At 39.0% G+C, this 9899-nt stretch overlaps 1 long non-coding RNA gene across 4 annotated transcripts; it reads right to left on the reverse strand.

Moving 5' to 3' along the window:
* Positions 1-1514: 1514 nt before the first annotated feature.
* LOC146464195 (uncharacterized) lies at positions 1515-6447 on the reverse strand. 4 transcript variants are annotated; one of them, XR_014868585.1, is made up of 4 exons: positions 6313-6404; positions 4785-4806; positions 3234-3300; positions 1515-1839 (listed from the first exon to the last, which is right to left on the reverse strand). It is a non-coding gene; the product is annotated as an uncharacterized LOC146464195 (long non-coding RNA). The 4 variants fall into 4 exon arrangements; XR_014868587.1 differs by lacking the exon at positions 4785-4806 and having other exon boundaries at positions 6294-6447; XR_014868586.1 differs by lacking the exon at positions 6313-6404 and having other exon boundaries at positions 4785-4935.
* Between the last annotated feature and the right edge of the window lie 3452 nt (positions 6448-9899).

Here is a 9899-nt window from a genome sequence, read left to right on the forward strand (position 1 = left end):
TCTAAATTTTTCGTACTCAACAATTGTATATCTTGACCTCACGCTTGGTCAATAACGCATATTTCTTTTCGAGTGGTAAAAACAATATTTTACGAACGAGCGCAGCGACTGAGTAAAGTACTGTTTTTAACACAAGAAAATAAAATTCGTATCTTCAAGCCACCGTGTAACTTTCTTTTTAGCTATCGTTCGCCATTTTTCACCGACTAGCTCTTTGCACAAACAAACGTGAAAAAGCGGGAGATGACGTCGTCAATATCGTCACCAATGAGGATATGAAAAATGCGCAACCCGAGTCCCGGATGTAGTTTCGTATGAGTTTTTCAAATGATGTATTTTTCCAGTATAAAAACACTCCCATCTTTATACTATTGATCCCAGACGTTCTTTCAGATGGCTAAAATTTCACCTTACTTGGCGGGCCGTTAATTTCATTCTGCGGTTTCAAAAAACTGATCACGTTGTTCCCGGGCGGAAAAGTTGAACCGGCGCAGCTAAGATGTAAACCCGCCCAATCCGCGCCTGCTGTCTAGGCTACAAGAATTTTTAGGGCGAAACGAAGAGCTTAGACGAAAACAACTGGTTTCAATTTTAGATCAGGTTACTCCAAATATGCCATGGATAAGTGGACGGTCTTTGCTTCCCCAAAGGAGTGGAGATGTCCTGAGCTATTAAAGCTGAGCTTTGGAGATATAAATAATCGGATAAAAGCAAGATATATATAACGTGCTATGTGAAAATATGGTTTGCCGGCCAGGACTTGAACACCCGTCTCCTTCTATGGAGATGTGACTTTTCGTAGTTTTCGCGCAGAAACATTCCTGTGGAGTAGGGAGAGCAGACGATGGCGCATAATTTGACCTGTCTGTAACCATGGTAGCTGGGTACAGCATTAGCCAAAAAAACAAAAACAAAAAAAAAACAAAAAAAAAAACCGCCATTAACAGCCAAAAAGGAACTTACCTGGTATTTAGATATTGTTTGCTCTCGGGGTTCTGACAGAAAAGTGTATTAAGAAATTATTCAGCTTTCGTTTGTGCAAATTTCACTTGCAAGTAGACGAAGATTACAAGGGATTTAAAGGTTTTTGCGGAAGACTGGTTAACAAACTGCTTCGTAGATAGGCTGCTCCTTTCGTCATTATTGTATCAAATAGCATGGGTCAGACTAATTATGGTCAGGCCTAATTTTTCAAAGATCGGAATACTTAATCCAATGGATAAGCCACTATCCAGCGGAGCAAATGTAGTCCTCATAATACAGTTTTCTTTAACAGCACTCAACTTAATTATACGTAAGTTTGTCCTTTTCATGATTCATATAGGCTTACACTGAAATTTCCACATCTTCATTGCCGAATATTGACTTACCAAGTCGATCACAACGTTATCTACTCTTTAAACAACCAGCCTCAGTTCCGCTCGCGTATAAAAGAGCAAAACACACGACTGCTGTGCTTTTGTGTCTACCATCTTGGATGCAAATGCGCAAGATACAAAACAACAGCAAACGAAAAACGTAACTTGAATATTTTAATTTCGTTCATCCTTTCTTTTACAAGCTCCTGTGATTGAACCCGTTCACGTACTTTAAGATTGTTTGATTAAAACTGCGGCGGGGATTTCCATGAAAATTTGTGAAAAAGTTATCAATTCTTTTAAAGTAACGATAATGTCCTGCCATTCCAAAACTACTAACCATGACGCGTACCGGTAACATCACGGATCGGACTGGTGTAACCAGAGAGACACCCTGGGGTGTTCGGCACTTTTATCTTCTCCAGCATTAAAAATGCCGCAGGCAAATCTCCTGGGACTTTAGGTACCCTTGATAACGGAACTAAGAAAACGAAAAGAATGAAATAAGACAACGAGTGAACTAATTTTTAGTTCGACTTTAACGCGTCATTTTTGTTTTAAAGGCAACGAAGAAACTCAAATGTATTCACCTTTAATGGTCAGGCTCTTGCCCGGGGGGGGGGGGGGGTACTCCAAACAAAATTGGGTAGGGGTGTGCGGCCCGCTTCCCAAAACCCTTACCCTATTTATGACCAAAATCTGCGATTTTCCCTACCCTATTTATGACCTGAAGTAGCTTCTTCTAAAAAAAAAACGAACCCAGGACTAGAGTGCAAAACTCCATACCCTATTTATTACCAAAATGGCGGCAAAAGGCTAAAATTGATACCCTATTTATGACCAAAACAGCCGAAAAACCATACCCTTGGCGCCGCACATACCTATATAGCTCATATAAGGGAGTACCCCTCCCCCCCGGGGGGGCTCTTGACACTTTTATTTCTGTTACAAAAAGTTGCGCATGTAAGGACAAGTTCTACGACGATTGACAGCCTAGGACCACTCAAGTTAAGGCTAATAACAATGATATTACCATGTACACGTATATTATGATCATACGGATGAGTGAAGTCCAGTTTGAGATGACGTTGACTGACATTTCGACAACCCGAGCGGAAGTCATCTTCAGATTGTGGAACGTCAGTAGATGGTATAAATGTCTCTGGTTGTTGACCTGATTGTTCTAAGAAGTCGAGATGTTATTGGTCGTTTCTCAGTAAGCCGTGATGTTATTGGCTGTGAAGACTGTTAAAAAGTGATTGGTGCGTTTCCATCCGTCTTTTGTTGGTCAAAAGTCCGTTGGTGTATTGTTAGTACATTTGTCTATTGTTTGTCTGTTTAATTTGTTGTTGTTGTTATTAATAAGTCGTTTCTAAGATTCAGGTATAGTTGTAGGCAACGGTTGAGTGGCGTTTGTTCTAAGTTAGTATACCAGCTTTCCAGAGTGAGTCGTTGATAATAGTTTCTACTGTAGGTAACACACATGGCAGAGCCCCAGTCGATTCTGTGGTTCGTTTGTAAATGTCTAGCCTGTTCCAGCCTCCTAGAGAGATGCGCGAAGAAGAGTGCGAGGGTACGAAAACGAGGGGGGAATAAGGGAGTAATCGAAACCCGTGACAATGAAAAGTTTGACATTTTGACATGTTGACACATTTTGGAAAAAGTGGGTGGCATGAGGTGTTTAAGAAAATGATTACAGGCTCCTCTTCTTTCCCTCTTTTTCTCTCCCCCATTCCCCCCGCGTTTTCGTCCCCTCGCACTCTCCTTCGCGCATCTCTGTAGGAGCCTGGAACAGGCTAGTAAATGTCGATGTGTGGCTACTAGGAATTGTCTTTCCTGGCGTTTTCCTTAACTTAACTATTCAGTACAGTTTACCTTTGGACTTGGCTGTTTTCGATTCCTCTTCCATCATTTCGGGTGAGATTTCTTCTTGGAGCACAACCTGCGCAAACATCAATAAAGAGGAACAAGTTATGATATAAACCAACTAACAAAAAAAAAAGTCGCCTAAGCAGTTTTCGATTTAATAAAGCCTGTACCTCGCCTTTTACAGCAGACATTCTTGCACAACGATATGGTGCAAACCTCTCGCCTGATTGTTTTAAAACTGGATACTGAGAAATATATCGATGCACGCACTTTCGAGATTAAAAAGCTTGTGGCAACATTAATCCTATGTTCAAGTTTTGTGTCATTTGTCTTGTGATTTGTGACAATATGGGACTGTTTTGATCGTACCTTGTGATAACTGAAAGGTAAAGTTTTTAGTGTTATCTTACCAGGGTTGCCCGCCTAGACCCGTTTGTGAGCGTTGCAACAGTTAGAAAGCTGAATACTCGTTTAAAGCAGGCCAGAAACGTCGAAACTCGAACTTTCGAGGGTAAAACGATGATGGAAGTTTCTCAGTAAGATAGATAGATTAGATAGATAGTTTATTTATCAAAAACCTTGCAGCCACAGGCTGAATTACGTTTGATTTACAATAAAATTTATACTGCATTAAAATACATGGCTAAGAATAACTAATATAAAAGGACAAAATTATATAATTAAGAGAAAACAATATTACATCATTGCTTTATGGACATAGTGATAGATAAAACTATTTTGGAGTACGAATGGTGTGGAGGCGCCGTGTAGTAAAAGAGTGCTGACTCCTTAAATTGACTTTGCACTCATTCTTGGGAGGCAGTAAGCTATACAGCTTGTGTGAGGGATTAGACAGGATGGAATTAAAAAGCTTATCACATAAGAACTCGCGGCGGTTGTGTAAGGGAACTAGACCAGTCAAAAGAAGCGCGTCATTGTACGAACAATCTGGATAGATAATACGCAAAGCTCGCCTTTGACATCTCTCAAGATCTACTGAAAGGTATTGCCGGAGGCTATGATGATAAACAGGGCATGCGTATTCAGTGACAGGCCTAATACAAGTCAAATAGAAGAGCAAAAGTTCCTCCGACTTGACTTGTGCAAGCTTAAGCTGACGCAAAATTGCATGTTAGTTAAGGTTGATTGATCGGATTTTGTGTTGGTTATCATACGATGACATTGCAGTAGTGCATCTCACCAGATGAAGATTCCCCGACTTAAAATTTTATAATAAAATAAAATTGTGAAGTGTAATGTTAGGATTGCGGTGACGAGTGAAACCCTTAAAAATACTGCCTAATATAAATAAAAGTAGATACATCAAGTCAGTACTGTCGACTTCATACAAGATTTCAATTTATCAAAGTCCTTTTTCTTGGAGTCCAGTTAGAAGCCGACTCGTGGCAAGTCTAACTTGATACCAATACTAGAAATCAAAGTTGCACAAAATGAAGCAATGCCAGAAGCAACAATAAAGGGGAACAAGTTATGAAAGAAACCAACTGAAATAAAAAAAAAAGGTCGCCTAAGTAGATTTTGATTTATAGCCTGTACCTCGCCTTTTGCAGCAGACATCCTTGCACAACGATATGGTGCAAACCTGACTCGCCTGATTGTTTGAAAACTGGATACTGAGAAATATGTCGATGCACTCACTTTCGAGATTAAAAAGCTTGTGGCAACATTAATCCTATGTTCAAGTTTTGTGTCATTTGTCTTGTGATTTGTGACAGTATGGGACTGCTTTGATCGTACCTTGTGATAACTGAGAGGTAAAGTTTTTAGTGTTATATTACAACGGTTGCCCGCCTAGACCCGTTTGTGAGCGATGCAACGGTTAGAAAGCTGAATACTCGTTTAAAGCAAGCCAGAAACTTCCAAACTCGAACTTTCGAGGGTAAAACGATTATGGAAGTTTCTCAGTAAAATTGCATGTTAGTTAACGTTGCATGATCGGATTTTGTGTTGGTTATCATACGATGGCATTGGAGTAGTGCATCTCACCGCTCACCAGATGAAGATTCCTCTCCTTAAAATTTTATAATGAAATAAAATTGTGAAGTGTAATGTTAGGATTGCGGTGACGAGTGAAACCCTTAAAAATCCTACCTAATATAAATAAAAGTAGATACATCAAGTCAATTCTGTCGACCTGATACAAGATTTTAATTTATCAAAGTCCTTTTTCTTGGAGTCCAGTTAGAAGCCGACTCATGGCAAGTCTAACTTGAAACCAATACTAGAAATCAAAGTTGCACAAAATGAAGCAATGCCAGAAGTATAGTAGCCTCCCACGCAGCCGTTTTTAGGGGAATCATATTAGCTCCTCCTAACGACTCCTCCTAAAAACAACTGCGTGGTAGGCTAGAAGCATAGTTGTTGATCCCAAAAGTACATCAAAAGTACATCTTTTAAGATGTACTTTTGGGATTAAAATACTAGGAGACATCAAAAAAATTTTCAGCATGTTCGCGGCCTTAGGATGCCGGTGATGTAGCCTGTCCCCAGACGTTTAGATTCTGTGGAGCGACGTGAAAAATATTGAGCGCACGATAACTGACGAGAAATGACTTCCCTCCTAATTATTAGGAAACTTAAGCGGCGACGATAACGCCAAAGAAAAATTTGCTTGAAAATATAAAGTCTACCGTCATTCGTACTACTTGGCAATAATTTCAACTCGTTGAACTTCGACAGAAACGGCGACTGAACTACCCAGGATTCGCCAGGAATAAAATTGATAGGAGGGGGCGTTCAAGGAAAAATTAAATTTGGTCATTTCAGGTCGTTGTTTTGAAGAGGATGGCAAAAAAAATTACCAAAATTTAAAACGCATACGCAGAGCAATTTTATTTGCTCATTAAGCGTTATATTTTGTGGCGTTGTCGTCACCGTATCAGCGTTGCATAAGTACACGAACTGACAAATCTACTATTAAAAGTACAAGCTCCGAAAATTCTTGCGTGTCGGAAGTTAAAGAGTATATACGAACAATCTACTAAAAAATATCAACTTAAATAAAAAAAAAAGTCGCCTAAGTAGATTTCGATTTACAGCCTGTACCTCGCCTTTTGCAGCAGACATCCTTGCACAACGATATGGTGCAAACCTCTCGCCTGATTGTTTGAAAACTGGATACTGAGAAATATATCGATGGACGCACTTTCGAGATTAAAAAGCTTGTGGCAATATTAATCCTATGTTCAAGTTTTGTGTCATTTGTCTTGTGATTTGTGACAATATGGGACTGCTTTGATCGTACCTTGTGATAACTGAGAGGTAAAGTTTTTAGTGTTATATTACAAGGGGTTGCCCGCCTAGACCCGTTTGTGAGCGATGCAACGGTTAGAAAGCTGAATACTCGTTTAAAGCAGACCAGAAACTTCCAAACTCGAACTTTCGAGGGTAAAACGATTATGGAAGTTTCTCAGTAAAATTGCATGTTAGTTAACGTTGCATGATCGGATTTTGTGTTGTTTATCATACAATGACATTAGAGTTGTGCATCTCACCGCTCACCAGATGAAGATTCCTCTCCTTAAAATTTTATAATGAAATAAAATTGTGAAGTGTAATGTTAGGATTGCGGTGACGAGTGAAACCCTTAAAAATCCTGCCTAATTTAAATAAAAGTAGATACATCGAGTCAGTACTGTCGACCTGATACAAGATTTTAATTTATCAAAGTCCTTTTTCTTGGAGTCCAGTTAGAAGCCGACTCGTGGCAAGTCTAACTTGAAACTAATACTAGAAATCAAAGTTGCACAAAATGAAGCAATGCCACAAGTATAGTAGCCTCCTACGCAGTCGGTTTTAGGGGAATCGTATTACCTCCTCCAAACGACTCCTCCTAAAAACAACTGCGTGGTAGGCTAGAAGCATAGTTGTTGATCCAAAAAGTACATCAAAAGTACATCTTTTAAGATGTACTTTTGGGATTAAAATACTAGGAGACATCAAAAAAATTTTCAGCATAATCGCCGCCTTAGGGTGCCAGTGATGTAGCCTGTCCCCAGACATTTAGATTCTGTGTAAAATATTGAGCGCACGAAAACTGACGAGAAGTGACTCCCCTCCAAATTATTAGGAAACTTTAGCGGCGACGATAACGCCAAAGAAAAATTTGCTTGAAAATATTAAGTCTACTCACCGTCATTCGTACTACTTGGCCATAATTTCAACTCGTTGAACTTCGACAGAAACGGCGACTGAACTACCCAGGATTCGCCGGGAATGACTAATTGGTAGGAGTAGCGTTCAAGTAAAAATTAAATTTGGTCATTTCAGGTCGTTGTTTTGAAGAAGATGGCAAAAAAAAATACCAAAATTTAAAACGCATACGCAGAGCAATTTTATTTGCTCATTAAGCGTTTTATTTTGTGGCGTTGTCGTCACCGTATCAGCGTTGCATAAGTACACGAACTGACAAATCTACTATTAAAAGTACAAGCTCCGAAAATTCTTGCGTGTCGGAAGTTAAAGAGTATATACGAACAATCTACTGAAAAATATCAACTTAAATAAAAAAAAAAGTCGCCTAAGTAGATTTCGATTTACAGCCTGTACCTCGCCTTTTACAGCAGACATCCTTGCACAACGATATGGTGCAAACCTCTGGCCTGATTGTTTGAAAACTGGATACTGAGAAATATATCGATGCACGCACGTTCGAGATTAAAAAGCTTGTGGCAACATTAATCCTATGTTCAAGTTTTGCGTCATTTGTCTTGTGATTTGTGACAATATGCGACTGCTTTGATCGTACCTTGTAATAACTGAGAGGTAATGTTTTCAGTGTTATATTACAAAGGTTGCCCGCCTAGACCCGTTTGTGAGCGATGCAACGGTTAGAAAACTGAATAGGCTCGTTTAAAGCAGACCAGAAACTTCGAAACTCGAACTTTCGAGGGTAAAACGATTATGGAAGTTTCTAAAATTGCATGTTAGTTAACGTTGCACGATCGGATTTTGTCTTGGTTATCATACGATGACACTGGAGTAGAGCATCTCACCAGATGAAGATTCCTCTACTTAAAATTTTATAATGAAATAAAATTGTGAAGTGTAATGTTAGGATTGCGGTGACGAGTGAAACCCTTAAAAATCTTGCCTAATATAAATAAAAGTAGATACATCAAGTCAGTACTGTCGACTTAATAAAAGATTTTAATTTTTCAAAGTCCTTTTTCTTGGAGTCCAGTTAGAAGCCGACTCGTGGCAAGTCTAACTTGATACCAATACTAGAAATCAAAGTTGCACAAAATAAAGCAATGCTATAAGCAACAATAAAAAGGAACAAGTTATGAAAGTAACCAACTAAAATAAAAAGAAAGTTGTCTAAGTAGTTTTCGATTTACAGCCTGTACCTCGCCTTTTGCAGCAGACATCCTTGCACAACGATATGGTGGAAACCTCTCGCCTGATTATTTGAAAACTGGATACTGAGAAATATATCGATGCACGCACTTTCGAGATTAAAAAGCTTGTGGCAACATTAATACTATGTTCAAGTTTTGTGTCATTTGTCTTGTGATTTGTGACAATATGGGACTGCTTTGATCGTACCTTGTGATAACTGAGAGGTAAAGTTTTTAGTGTTATATTACAAGGGGTTGCCCGCCTAGACCCGTTTGTGAGCGATGCAACGGTTAGAAAGCTGAATACTCGTTTAGAGCAGGCCAGAAACTTCCAAACTCGGACTTTCGAGGGTAAAACGATTATGGAATTTTCTCAGTAAAATTGCATGTTAGTTAACGTTGCATGATCGGATTTTTTGTTTGTTATCATACGATGACATTGGAGTAGTGCATCTCACCAGATGAAGATTCTACTCCTTAAAATTTTATAATGAAATAAAATTGTGAAGTGTAATGTTAGGATTGCGGTGACGAGTGAAACCCTTAAAAATACTGCCTAATATAAATAAAAGTAGATACATCACATCAGTACTGTCGACCTGATAAAATATTTTAATTTATCAAAGTCCTTTTTCTTGGAGTCCAGTTAGAAGCCGACTAGTGGCAAGTCTAACTTGATACCAATGCTAGAAATCAAAGTTGCACAAAATGAAGCAATGCCAGAAGTATAGTAGCCTCCCACGCAGTCGTTTTTAGGGGAATCATATTAGCTCCTCCTAACGACTCCTCCTAAAAACAACTGCGTGGTAGGCTAGAAGCATATTTGTTGATCCAAAAAGTACATCAAAAGTACATCTTTTAAGATGTACTTTTGGGATTAAAATACTAGGAGACATCAAAAAAATTTTCAGCATAATCGCCGCCTTAGGGTGCCAGTGATGTAGCCTGTCCCCAGACATTTAGATTCTGTGTAAAATATTGAGCGCACGAAAACTGACGAGAAGTGACTCCCCTCCTAATTATTTGGAAACTTAAGCGGCGACGATAACGCCAAAGAAAAATTTGCTTGAAAATATTAAGTCTACTCACCGTCATTCGTACTACTTGGCAATAATTTCAACTCGTTGAACTTCGACAGAAACGGCGACTGAACTACCCAGGATTCGCCGGGAATGACTAATTGGTAGGAGTAGCGTTCAAGTAAAAATTAAATTTGGTCATTTCAGGTCGTTGTTTTGAAGAAGAAGGCAAAAAAAAATACCAAAATTTAAAACGCATACGCAGAGCAATTTTATTTGCTCATTAAGCGTTT

The sequence above is a fragment of the Pavona decussata genome, unplaced genomic scaffold (genome assembly GCF_977016875.1).
Source record: "Pavona decussata unplaced genomic scaffold, jaPavDecu1.1 SCAFFOLD_168, whole genome shotgun sequence".
Taxonomy (NCBI): Eukaryota; Metazoa; Cnidaria; class Anthozoa; order Scleractinia; family Agariciidae; genus Pavona; species Pavona decussata.